This window comes from Nycticebus coucang, chromosome 3 (genome assembly GCF_027406575.1).
Source record: "Nycticebus coucang isolate mNycCou1 chromosome 3, mNycCou1.pri, whole genome shotgun sequence".
Taxonomy (NCBI): Eukaryota; Metazoa; Chordata; class Mammalia; order Primates; family Lorisidae; genus Nycticebus; species Nycticebus coucang.
The window spans coordinates 106781030-106794377 of NC_069782.1; the positions used below are offsets into that span (position 1 = coordinate 106781030).

Genomic DNA, 13348 nt, shown 5'->3' on the forward strand with positions numbered 1-13348 from the left:
CCCTTCCCCACCCTGAGATGGGATCACTTGTTCTTTTCTTGCTAATACGTTTGAGTTCTTTGTGGATTCTGGTTATTAAACCTTTGTCAGAGACATAACCTGTAAATGTTGGTAGATTGCATTGAGACTATGGATTATTTGGGTTAGTATGGGAGATTTTAACGATATTAATTCTTCCAATTCATGAACATAGGATATTTTCCCATTACCTTCTTGAATTTCTTTCATCAATGTCAGTTTTCCTTACAGAGATCTTTCACTCCCTTGGTTAAACTTACCACTAAGTATTTCATTCTGTTTCACACAATTGTAATGAGATTATTTTCTTAATTTCTTTTTTGTTTGTTTTTTTGTTTTGTTTTGTTTTTGAGACAGAGTCTCACTTTGTCACCCTCGGTATAGTGCCATGGAGTCTTAGCTCACAGAAAACTCAAACTCCTGGGCTTAAGCGATTCTCCTGCCTCAGCCTCCCAAATAGCTGGGACTACAGGTGCCTGCCACAGTGCCCATCTATTTTTAGAGACGAGGTCTCTGGCTCAGGCTAGTCTTGAACCTGTGAGCTCAGACAATCCACCCACCTCAGCCTCCCAAGTGTTGGGATTACAGGCATGAGCCACTGTGACTGGCTTTTTTTTTTTAATTTCTTTTTCAAGTAGTTTATTGTTAGTGCATATGACTGATTTTTATGTTGATTTTGTATCCTACACCTTCAATAAATTTGTGTATTAGTTTAAAAAAAATTTTGGTGGCATCCTTAAGGTTTTCTACATATATGATTACATCTTCTACAAGCAGAGACGATTTATTTTTTTCCAATTCAGATACCCTCTATTTCTCTTTCTTGCCCAATTGCTCTGCCCAGGACTTCCGTACTCTGTTGAAAAGAAGTGGCAAGAGTGGAAAGTCTCTTGTTCTGGATCTCAGGGGAAAAGCTTTTAGCTTTCCACTGTTGAGTATGAGGTTAGTTGTGGGCTTGTCATACTTGGTCTTTGTATGTTGATGTACATTATTTCTATATCTAATTTGTTGAAAGTTTTTGTCATATAAGACTGTTGAATTTTTTTCAAGTGCTTTTCTACATCATCTATGGTGATCATATGGGTTTTATTCTTCATTTTATTAACACAGTATTTCACATTTACTAATTTGTGTTGGCCGAACCATCCTTGCAGTTCAGGGATAAATAATTCTACTTAATCATCATGCATGATTCTTCTAATGTGTTGCTGAATTCAGTTTGCTAGTATTGTGTGAGGATTTTTGCGTTTATGTTTATCAGGGATATTGGTCTATAGTTTTATCTTACAATGTCCTTATCTTGTTTTGGTAAGAGGGCAATGCTATCCTCTTACCATAATGAGCAGGAACATGCAAATCAAAGTCCGACGGAGGTATCATGTATGTGTTAGGGTGGCTATTTCCAAATAGACAAGAGATAACAAGTGTGAAGGTGCAAAGAAAGGGACTTGTACACTGTTGGTGAGAATGTAAATTGATGCAGCCACTATGGAGAAAGTATGAAGCTTCTCAAAAAAAAAAAAAAGAATAATAGAACTACCCTAAGATACAGCAATCCCACGTCTGGGTATATATCCAAAGGAAATAAAATCAGCATGTCTATAAGATACCTATACTCTCATGTTCATTATTGATAGTATCCAAGATATAAAAACAATCTTAGCATCCAGGACAGATGAATGGATACAGAAAATGTGAAATACATACAATGCAATATCATTCAGCCACAAAAAAGAAAGAGCCCTGGCATTTGCAACAACATAGATGAACCAACAGGGCATTCTGTTAAGTGAAATAAGCCAGACACTGAAAGACAAATAATGTATAAAACCATTTATGTGTGAAATCAAAAAATGTCAAACACACAAAAACAGAATAGAATGGTGGTTTCCAGGAGGTAGAGAGGGAGGAGGAAGTGGAGAAATGCTAGTTAAAGGGTACAAGTTTGTGGTTACAAGTTGGATAAGTTTTGGGGATCTCATGTCTAATGTACAGCAGGATAACTATAATTAACAGCACTGTATTGTATACTGGAAATTTGACAGGTGGTAGATCTTAAGTGTTCTCATCAAAATGAAAAAAGGTTACTATGTAAGGTGATAGATGTATTCATTAGCTTGACTGCGATAATTATTTCATAATATATGCATATATCAAATCATCACATTGTATATATTAAATATGTACTGTTTTTATTTTTCAATCATACCTCAGTAAAGCTGAGGAGAAAAATGAACTTCTTGTATCTCTCATTATGGTAAGTTATATAGTTAAGAAATGTGAAATGAATACTTGACCTAAACAAGAACCTCATGCTCTGAGGAAATTATATATAATTAACCTGTTAAATAATTCACTAAAATTAGCCATTGGTCATATTGGGAACACTTTGGTCCTAATTGAAGAGGTTGTGTAAAACAATGTTCTTTACAATACAAAAGCCTATGGATTATACAAAATTTTTTATGTGAAATGAGTTCAAGAAGATTTAAATTAGGATTATACCAGTGCAAGTGGGTAAAATAACAGAAATGTCAATATTCTAGCTATTTTTATACCTAATACTAAGTATAAGGATGCTGCCTATAAAATTGGTTATTTGTATAAGTAAAAAATGGTTAAATGTCAATAATTTCATAAGACTTTAATGGTTTGGCTGGTCTTTTTCGTGATACAGTCTAAGTTCAGGGTAGCACTGCAAGCCTCCCACAGCTGACTATGCAGTAACCATACTTCCTACTCTCACGGCAGCCATTGCAAAGTGGCGAGGTTAGACACAATAGCAAAGAACCAATTTCCCGAAGGAAGCTAAAGAATAAATGGCATTATGAGAGTGCACTTGGCTCCATCACATTTGCCATAAGAATGTATTTTCTTTAGGGAAATCCTTGAGTAATCCTTAAGCTGCCAATTATCGTCAAGTGGCAAATAATTCAATTTTACTGGTTATAAATTTACATGCACATCAAACCCCATTTGAACAATTTTGAGCTCTGAATTAAATCCTTTGCTTAAAAATAAGAATAGATTTGGGGAAATGACAGACATAGCCAGTCTACAATAAAATCAGGTTCTTCACTCCTTCCATGGCACATACAGAACCTCACTTCCCAATGCACTTGCAGTTAGGTGTCCAGTTCTAGCCAATGAAATGTCAGCAGGAATGTTGCGCATCACTCCTCAACGCTGACCAACTGAAAGGCGCCCTTTCACCACTGCAACAACAAAGGAGATCTTGAATTGAGACTGACCCTGGATTGCCAGGTCACCTCCTGGAGAACAGCTGCCATGAACAGACATTCGAATACACTGGGTCTTTGCATGAGAAAGAAATGAACTTCTATTGTGTTCATATATTGAGAATTTCGATCCTGACTACTATCTTGAAAAACATATGGGACCAAAATAACTGATTATCCCTCATATACTCCGCCTAGTAGATTACTACTAGGCTATTTTTTAAATGTACAGAAAAAATATTGAAAGAATATACTTATTTAGAACAAGATAGAGTTAATGTATATATAATACAGGCAGTCCCTAAATTAAAAACGTCCAACTTATGTACAACTTGCACTTATGAACGGGAGTTATTACAGGTAATAGGTAGATGTATCTGTACAAAATTACATACAAATTCAACTTAAGAACAAACTTACAGGGCGGCGCCTGTGGCTCAGTGAGTAGGGCGCTGGCCCCATATGCCGAGGGTGGCGCGTTTAAACCCAGCCCCGGCCAAACTGCAACAAAAAAATAGCCAGGCGTTGTGGTGGGTGCCTATAGTCTCAGCTACTCGGGAGGCTGAGGCAAGAGAATCACATAAGCCCAAGAGTTAGAGGTTGCTGTGAGCTGTGTGACGCCAAGGCACTCTACTGAGGGCAGTAAAGTGAGACTCTGTCTCTACAAAAAAAAAAAAAAAAAAACTTATAGGGGAGGGGAATGAGGGGGAGGGGAGAAGGGGGAAGGGGAGGACGGAGGGGATTGGTGTGCTCCCACCTAATGGGCACAATGTAAGAGTATAGGGCACACCTCTTGGGTGCAGGACACAACTACAACAGGGATCTTACCTAACAAATGCAAACATTGTAACTGTTTGTACCCTCATTAATCCAAAATAAATAAATAAATAAAGGAACAAACCTATAAAACCCATCTTATTCATAACCTAGGGACTGCCTACATCTAAATTAGTTTCAAGAATTAACCAACAAAGTAATATATATATATAAAGACAATCAGTTTCTAACTTTGCTCCTGGGGTTTTAAGCCAAATAGAGTTGTGCATGTGCAACTCTGCCAAGGAAAATTAGCTCAGGGCACATCAATGCCATTGGTAGCAATTGTCTTAAGCTTCCTCCCTTGGCTTCTTGCTCTCACCCACTTTACTCAGATTCTGAAATCTGGATGTTTTCACTGTTGAACTTGATCAAAGAACTTGCTTCCTGGTTTTTGACCCCTTGGGTACCCCAGGAGTCTGAGTGTACATGGCCTCTAGCCCATCTTGTTGTTTTACTGTTTGAGAACAAACTAGTATAGCTACTACTTAGTGGATATTTGCTATGTGTTAGCATGTGCTAGACTCATAATATGCAGCACATCAACTGATATTCACAACCAGCCTGACTGGTGAGTAATTGTATCACCTTTTAGTGATTGGGGTAACCAAGGAACCTGAGAGCCACGATTTGATCACAGATGTCAATTGTAAACCTTTAACTACTACTTATACATAGTACTATCACTGTATCCATACTTTCATTAAAATATGTATAACCCAATTATAGCCCAAGAAGAAGGGGAAAGGGGGAAAGAGGGGAAGGGAGGGGGAAGGATGGGTGAAGGGAGGGTGATTGGTGGGATTACACCTTTACAAAGGTACATGTGAAATTTGCTAAGTGTAGAATATAAATGTCTTAACACAATAACTAAGAAAATGCCAGGAAGGCTATGTTAACCAGTTAGATGAAAATATTTCAAATTGTATATAAAACCAGCACATTGTACCCCATGATCGAACTAATATACATAGCTATGATTTAATTTAAAAAAAATACGTATTTATCAAGCACCTACTGTGATAAAGATTATACACATGAGAACAATACGGAGATCATAGCATAACATTTTTAAAAATGTCTTTTTTTCCTATTTATATGTAAGGCTTTTTTTTTCATACACAAGGAGTTGGGAAGTGTTTGGTGATACAAAAATGATACAATGATACAAAAACTGAAGAGCTGAAGCTCCCTGGGGAGGACAAAGGCACACAACGGGTGAAGATGCTTTAAACACCTCGGCTCAGTCTGTGGTGATGGAGAGACTCCTCAAGGGGGCTGGAGTGAGCCCAATGCTTGGTTTTCAAGAAGCTAAAACATGCCTGTAGTCACAGCTGCTTGGGAGGCTGAGACAAGAGAATTGCTTAAGCCCAAGAGTTGGAGGTTGCTGTGAGCTGTGACACCAAAGCACTCTACCGAGGGCGAGACAGTGAGAAAAGAAGAAGAAGAAGAGGAGAAGGAGGAGGAGGAAGAGGAAGAAGCTAAAACAGCAGTTGGCAGCAACTTTGGGGCTCCTGAGGGTAAAGTTCTCCAGCAGCTCAGGAGCCTGCTGAACCCAGAGGTGTGAGGAGAGGAACAGTAAAGTACCAGTACCCTTTCCAGGGCAGGGGTCTCTGCTTACATCTCAATCCTCCTTCTGTTCTGCACTTCTCCACTTCATGTGGAATCTCCAGTAGGTTCTTTCACCTCAGAATTACATCTGAACTATGTTTTTTTTCCTGTCCACATCTTTTCCCTCCTTCTGAGATGATCCGGCTACCAACGTCTCTAGTCAGTCATTTTGCCCCATCCTCTGGAATTTGGTTTTCGCAGTTTCATTTTTAAAAGTGGTGTAAGTGCTGGGAAGGAAAGAAAACAGGTGAAAGCGATGAGGAAGGACGAGAGGGGAGCATGGCAGTATTAAATGGGCGAGAAGGAAAGGAACTTAGGGAAGGAGACGGTCATTTGAAAATCCGGGGTCTGGTAGTATTCAGAGATAATCTTTTATATCTCTGTGGCATCAGTTGTTATTTCCCCTTTATCATTTCTGATTGAGGTTACTAGAGATTTTACTTTTTTATTTCTAGTTAGTCTGGCCAAAGGTTTATCTATTTTATTTATTTTTTCAAAAAACCAACTCCTTGTTTCATTAATTTTCTGAATGATTCTTCTATTTCCAAATTCATTAATCTCTGATTTAATTTTGGATATTTCTCTTCTTCTGTTGGGTTTAGACTTAGATTTTGGGGTGGGGGTGATATTTCTTTTTTTTCTTTTTCAAATTCCATAAAATGGCTTGTGAGTTTGTCAATGTGCTCACTTTCTGTTTTTTCTAATGTAGGCATCTAAAGTGATAAGTTTTGGGGCGGCACCTGTGGCTCAGTGGGTAGGGCGCTGGCCCCATATACCAAGGTTCAAACCCGGCCCCAAATTGCAACAAAAGAATAGCCGGGCGTTGTGGCAGGTGCCTGTAGTCCCAGCTACTCAGGAGTCTGAGGCAAGAGAATTGCCTAAGCCCAGGAGTTGCAAGTTGCTGTTAACTGTGTGATGCCAAGGCACTCTACGGAGGGCGACAAAGTGAGACTCTGTCTCAACAACAACAAAAAAAAGCGATAAATTTTGCTCTCAGGACTGCTTTTGCTGTATCCCATAGGTTTTGGTATCTTGTGTCTTCATTGTTGTTATACTCGAGGAAGTTAATGATTTCCTTTTTTATTTCTTCCTGCACCCAACTGTCATTCACCACAAGGTATTTTAACATCCATGCCTTTGTGTGAGGATGATGTTTTTGTTAGAGTTGAGTTCCACTTTTAGTGCCTTGTGGTCTGAGACATAGTGCTGAAGTTCTAGCCAATACAATTAGGCAAAACAAGAAAATATAGAGCATCCAAATGGGAGCAGAGGAGGTCAAACTCTCCCTCTTTGTTGATGATATGATCTTATACTTAGAGAACCCCAAAGACTCAATCACAAGACTCTTAGAATTCATAAAAAAATACAGGAATGTCTCAAGACATAAAATCAATGTTCACAAGTCAGTTGCCTTTGTATATGCCAATAACAGCCAAGATGAGAGGCTAATTAAGAACACAACTCCCTTCACCATAGCCCCAAAGAAAATGAAATACCTAGGATTATACCTAACAAAAGAGAAGGACCTCTATAAAGAAAATTATGAAACACTAAGAAAGGAAATAGAAGAGAATATTAACAAATGGAAGAACATACCATGCTCATGGCTGGGAAGAATCAACATTGTTAAAATGTCTATACTTCCCATAAAAACCTACCAATTCAATGTCATTCCTATTAAAATACCAACATTCTTTTTTCAAGACTTGGAAAAAATGATTCTTCATTTTCTATGGAACCAGAAAAAAACCCATATAGCTAAGGCAGTTCTTAGTAATAAAAACAAAGCCAGGGGCATCACCATACCAGATTTTAAGCTATATTACAAGGCCATAGTGGTCAAGATAGCATGGTACTGGCACAAAAATAGAGACAGAGACATTTGGAATGAATAGAAAGCCTGGAAATGAAACCGACAACTTACAACCACCTAATCTTTGATAAACCAAACAAGAACGTCTACTGGGGGAAAGACTCCCTATTCAATAAATGGTGCTGGGAGAACTGGATATCCACATGTAAGAGACTGAAGCTGGACCCACACCTTTCTCCACTCACAAAAATTGATTCAAGATGGATAAAGGACTTAAACTTAAGGCATGAAAAGATAAAAATCCTCAAAGATATAGGAAAAATACTGGAAGATACCGGGGAAAGACTTCATGAAGAAGACTGCCATGGCAATAGCAACAACAGCAGCATTAAACACATGGGATTTAATGAAACTGAAAAGCTTCTATAAAGCTAAGGAGACAACAACCAAAGCAAATAGACAACACCCAATGGGAAAGGATATTTGCATATTTTGAATCAGACAAAGGCTTAATAACTAGGATCTATAGAGAACTCAAATTAATCCAGATGAGAAAAGCCAACAATCCCATATATCATTGAGATGTATGGGACACAGAGATGAACAGAACCTTCTCTAAAGAAGACAGACGAATGGCTAACAAACATATGAAAAAATGCTCATCATCCTAATTATTAGAGAAATTCAAATCAAAACCATCCTGAGATACCATTTAACTCCAGCGAGAATGGCCTATATCACAAAATCTCAAAACTGCAGATGCTGGTGCGGACATGGAGAGAAGGGAAAACTTTACACTGCTGGTGGGACTGCAAACTAATACAACCTTTTTGGAAGGAAGTATGGAGAACCCTCTATACTTAGAGTTCTCAAAGAACTCAACCTAGTCCTCCTCTTTGATCCTGCAATCCCATTACCTGGCATCTATCCAGAAGGAAAGAAAGCCTTTTATTATAAAGACACTTGTACTAAACTACTTATTGCAGCTCAGTTTACAATCGCTAAAATGTGGAAACAGCTTAAATGCTCCTAAACCCAAGAATGGATTGACAAGCTGTGGTATATGTATACCATGGAATACTATTAAGCCATTAAAAAAAATGGACATTTTTGCAGCATTTGTATTAACCTGGATGGAGATGGAACACATTATTCTTAGTGAAGCATCACAGGAATGGAGAAGTGTGAATCCTAGCTATTTAACTTTGATATGAGAACAATTAATGGCAGTTAATGACACCGTGGCAGGTAGGGGAAGGGGAGAGCAGACAGAGAGAGAAAGAGGGAGGGGGTGAGGAAAAAAAGAATGACTAATTCTCACATAGATTGGATTTAATTTTGATCAAAGTACATTATTTCAACGATAATTTTTAACTCAACTTGTTAATATATTATTTAGGATATTGCATCCTCATTTGTAAGTGAAATAGGTTTGTAATTTCCCTTTATAATAATATATTTTTTCCAATTTTAGTATCAGGTATATCCAGATGAAGTAGAATGATCTTGAAGTATTTCTTCTTTTTCTATTGTCTATAAGATTTGGCATGATCTGTTTTTTGAAATTATCTTCTATTTTTATTTATAAAAATAAATATTCTCTTTTTTTTAAGACTTTGAAAAAAAAGACATTAACTGATGATTGCATACTGAACTTCGGAGTCAAAGCATTCTATGATAGACATACTTTTACCTGACAATGTGAACGTTACCTTTTTTGCAATTTTATTATTACTCAATATTACGTTGCAGCAATCATCTGATTTCTTTTCCGAATGTATTTATCTTCATTCATTCTTTATAAGGTTTTTGTTTCTAGTCCTTACCTTAAACATTGTTATTAGTATTAAATTTTAAGCCTCTTTAAGTTTGTGAAGGCAAAAAGTGAAAAACAAATAAACACATGTACATGTACAGAGAAATTTTTTTAAAAGAAAAGAAAAAAAAAATCTGGGCTCTGAACATTTCAGACTGAGGGAATTACAAGTTCAAAGGTACAGAGTCAGGAGTGAGCATGCGGGGGAGGCTAAGGCAAGAGGATCTCTGAGGTTGCTATGAACTATGATACCGTAGCATTCTACCCAGGGTGACAGAGTGAGACTCTGTCAAGAAAGAAAGAGGGAGAAAGAAGAGAAAGAGAGAAAGAGGAAGGAGGGGAGGAAGGGATGAAGGGAGGGAGGGGAGAGAAAGAAGAGAGAGAGGAAGAAAGAGAGAAAGTGGAAGGAAGGAAGGAGAGAGAGAGAGAAAAGGAAGGAAGGAAGGAAGGAAGGAAGGAAGGAAGGAAGGAAGGAAGGAAGGAAGGAAGGAAGGAAGGAAGGAAGGAAGGAAGGAAGGAAGGAAGGAAGGAAGGAAGGAAGGAAGGAAGGAAGGAAGGAAGGAAGGAAGGAAGGAAGGAAGGAAGGAAGGAAGGAAGGAAGGAAGGAAGGAAGGAAGGAAGGAAGGAAGGAAGGAAGGAAGGAAGGAAGGAAGGAAGGAAGGAAGGAAGGAAGGAAGGAAGGAAGGAAGGAAGGAAGGAAGGAAGGAAGGAAGGAAGGAAGGAAGGAAGGAAGGAAGGAAGGAAATAGAAAGTTGTTTAGTGTTAACCTGTTACCCAGTTCAGTGATTCCAGGGAAGATTTGCCAAAGTGATAAGAGAGGTAGAGCCAGTCCTATAAGGACCTTGTCACCTATGCTAAGAGAATTCAAACTGCAATGGGAGACACATTTAAAGAAGGTAGAAGCCTGATTATAACATAATTTTTTAAAGTGCAGATAATGTATCACTTAATAATGGAGAGAGGAGCTAGAAAGATACCCAAGCTTAAGGTAAAAAGGCCAAAGCACAAAAAGGCTAAAAGGAAACAGATTTTCTGTACCCTTAGCAACCAATTCTATCACAGGAAATAACTAAGTATGTGAGAGATGATGGATCATATTTTAATTACTAATATTTAATAATATTTGTGAGTGTTTTCTCTCAGAGCTTTGAATATCCTCTCAAGGTCATATACCCCCTCCCATATGGGCACCCGAATGTTATGGTTTCAGAATTCTAGGTAACCCTTGCCATAAATTCCAGGGTCTACAGTTTCTACTCACAAAGCATGTGATAGGTAAAAAATGAGCACATTACAGCCATAAAATAATTTATTAGGCACTGCATGTTGATAAAGCAAAACAGACAGAATCCTTATAATCAAAGACTTGTCTTCTTTATGGAAAGACAAAATATGGTGCCCACATGTATAAAATCCATCTGGAGAGACTTTATGAAGATGTCATTTCACCATTCAATGTTTTCTTTTGTAATAAAACCCAGCAGGCATAGTACTGTAAAAATACAAATTTTCAAACTTTGAAACTTCAATAATAAGAAAATGAAATGAATCTTTTGCACAATCCATGGGAATTTGGTTAGAGAATTTACAAGTTCTTTGTAGGAACTAAAAACAAATTTACAAATTCCTTTCAGAAATATCTCACCCTCTTGTAGTTTTCAAGGTTAGGATGAGGGGAAAGTATCAGAATTAGAGATACTTAGCAATTTTTTTTTCTTTATTCTATGGCAAAAAAAAAAATCTCATATGAACTAGCTTATCAGGAATATCATAAGAAATACAACTAATGAGCTTAAAATCTGGAGTCTAGAGCCAGAAATTCAAATGGAGAGAGAAAACATAAGAACTAAGGTGATTTCCAAAAAAAAAAAAAAAATGAATGTCCTAGAAGTAACAAACAAAAAATATTCAGTGTATATTAACAACTACACTGCAGAATAACTTCATGCACTTGGGAAAAAGAGAATCTTTATTTTCTCATAAAAGAATAAAGAACACACACATTTTAAGAATAAAAGCTGTAACTATAGAAAGACCATCTGTAGATTATCTCTACAATACACTGCTCACTATTTTATTTACTCTATTTTAAGTACATCAGGAAATTAGGTGTCCATTGTTCTCCTTTAAAACTTCTGACCAACTCATTAGATGTTATTGCTAAGTAGTAACCAATAATCCACACCAACTAATTTAAAGTACACTGCCTGCCAATGTCTTACTGATTTTTTTTAACTATTTTTTTTATTAGGACCATCTTACCAAAATAATTTTTTTTTTTTGTAAAGAATTAGAAAACAGTAGCTGGCAAAGGCTTAGTGGTGAATTAATTTCTAAGACCCTGAAGAAAAAAAAAATAATCTATAAGGTTTCCTCTTACCTTGTATTAATGATAAAAAAAAAAGTCCAAGGTGATTCCCTCTCCAAGGGGCCAGCTAGTGCCTCTCTCAGGAAAGTAGCAACTTGGAATAAAATTTGGCATGCCTAAGGTCTTTGGGGAACAGGGGATGCTAATTTCCTTTGCCTTCCCTTGGCTGCCTACATGTGAAAAAAAAAAAAAAAAATCTAGGAGAGATTCCTTTTCTTTCATTGTTTCCAGTCTGAGCTTCAACCATTCATGACTTTAAAAAAAACCCAACACCCCCCTCCAAAAAAAAAAAGGTTGTACAAGGTATTTGTTCATTTTGAACATTTTTTCTAGTCTCAGATGAAAATAAAATTACTTTTTAGGTCTCAGTTATACAGGGAAGTGGTGTAAAGTGCTGTTTATTCGTTAAAGGTTACACAATTACATTATTCCATTGCCCTAGTTATCTTGAAATCATTAGTAATACTAAGTCTAGACTGTACCTAAACTCCTTGTTTCTGTTATAATATATTGTTATTTGTTGCAGTCTGCTTAGGCTGACAGAACAAAATGCTGTAGACTGGGTGGATTCCAACATAGAAATTTATTTCTCAGTTATGGAGCTTGTAAAGTCTACAGCCAACTGCTCACTGAGTCGCTTCCGGGTGAGGGCTCTCTTCCTGGCTTACAGATGGCCACCTTCTCACTGCCTGCTCACATGGCCTTTCTTTGGTATATTGGTATATGGAGAGAGTGAGTGAGCTCTCTGGTATCTCTCTCATAAGGACACTAATGTTATTGGGTCAGAGCTCTACCCTTACAACCTCATTTGACCTTAATTACCACTGTAAAGGTCCTATCTCCAAATAAAGTCACATTTAGGGGTTAGAGCTTCAGCATATGAATCTTGGGGGAAAGCAAACATGCAGTCTCTAACACAATTTATATGCTTTCTTTCAATGAATATTTATTGAGCACTTTCTACGTACCTGGCACTATAACAACATTGCTATTCTCAATGTAAAGGGAAAACAGCAGATAATAAATGTGTGTGTGTGTGTATGTGTATGTATGCATGCATTCATATGCATTCACATGTTTATTAAAGGAAAATTAAAGTAAATTAAGGAGACAGCAAGCAACGGGGCAGAGATAGAGGATTATTTTACAGTGGGTTTGTTCCTGGAAGGCAGGATTGACTCTGAGTATGGGAGTAGATATCTGATGTAACAAAGGAGCAAGCCTCTGGAGTCCTAGCTCAAGAGCTAAGTGGCAGGAGAATGAAGTTGAAAGAGCAGCAGAAAGGCCAGAGAGGCTGCGGCAGGGTTTCGGAGGGGTCAGTGGTCAAGAAGGCGGTAAGAGAGGTGAGGTGGCAAGCAGACAAGACCTTGTAGGACAGGGTCAAGTTTGTTTCATATTCTGAGGGCAATAAGAAGCCACTAGGTGGTTTTGCAAGCAGAGAATTGACATGAGTTTATATATATGTATATATATCCACATACAATTATATTATATATATTATAATATATTATATTACATATTGGTCAAAGAGTCACTGTAAAATGCAATATGGATAATAGACCATTAAGGCAAGACTGAGAGCAGAAAGAGTTTAGAGGCTTTTTTACAAATCAAAATGAAAAATGTTAGTTTGCAACAGAATGGTAATGGTGGAGGTTAGATATGGA

The 13348-nt window shown here is 37.4% G+C and overlaps 1 non-coding gene across 1 annotated transcript; it reads left to right on the forward strand.

Annotated features, from left to right (window-relative positions):
• The first annotated feature begins 11717 nt into the window (after nucleotides 1-11717).
• LOC128582853 (small nucleolar RNA SNORA67) lies at nucleotides 11718-11859 on the forward strand. The gene has a single exon (XR_008379278.1). It is a non-coding gene; the product is annotated as a small nucleolar RNA SNORA67 (small nucleolar RNA).
• Nucleotides 11860-13348: the final 1489 nt, after the last annotated feature.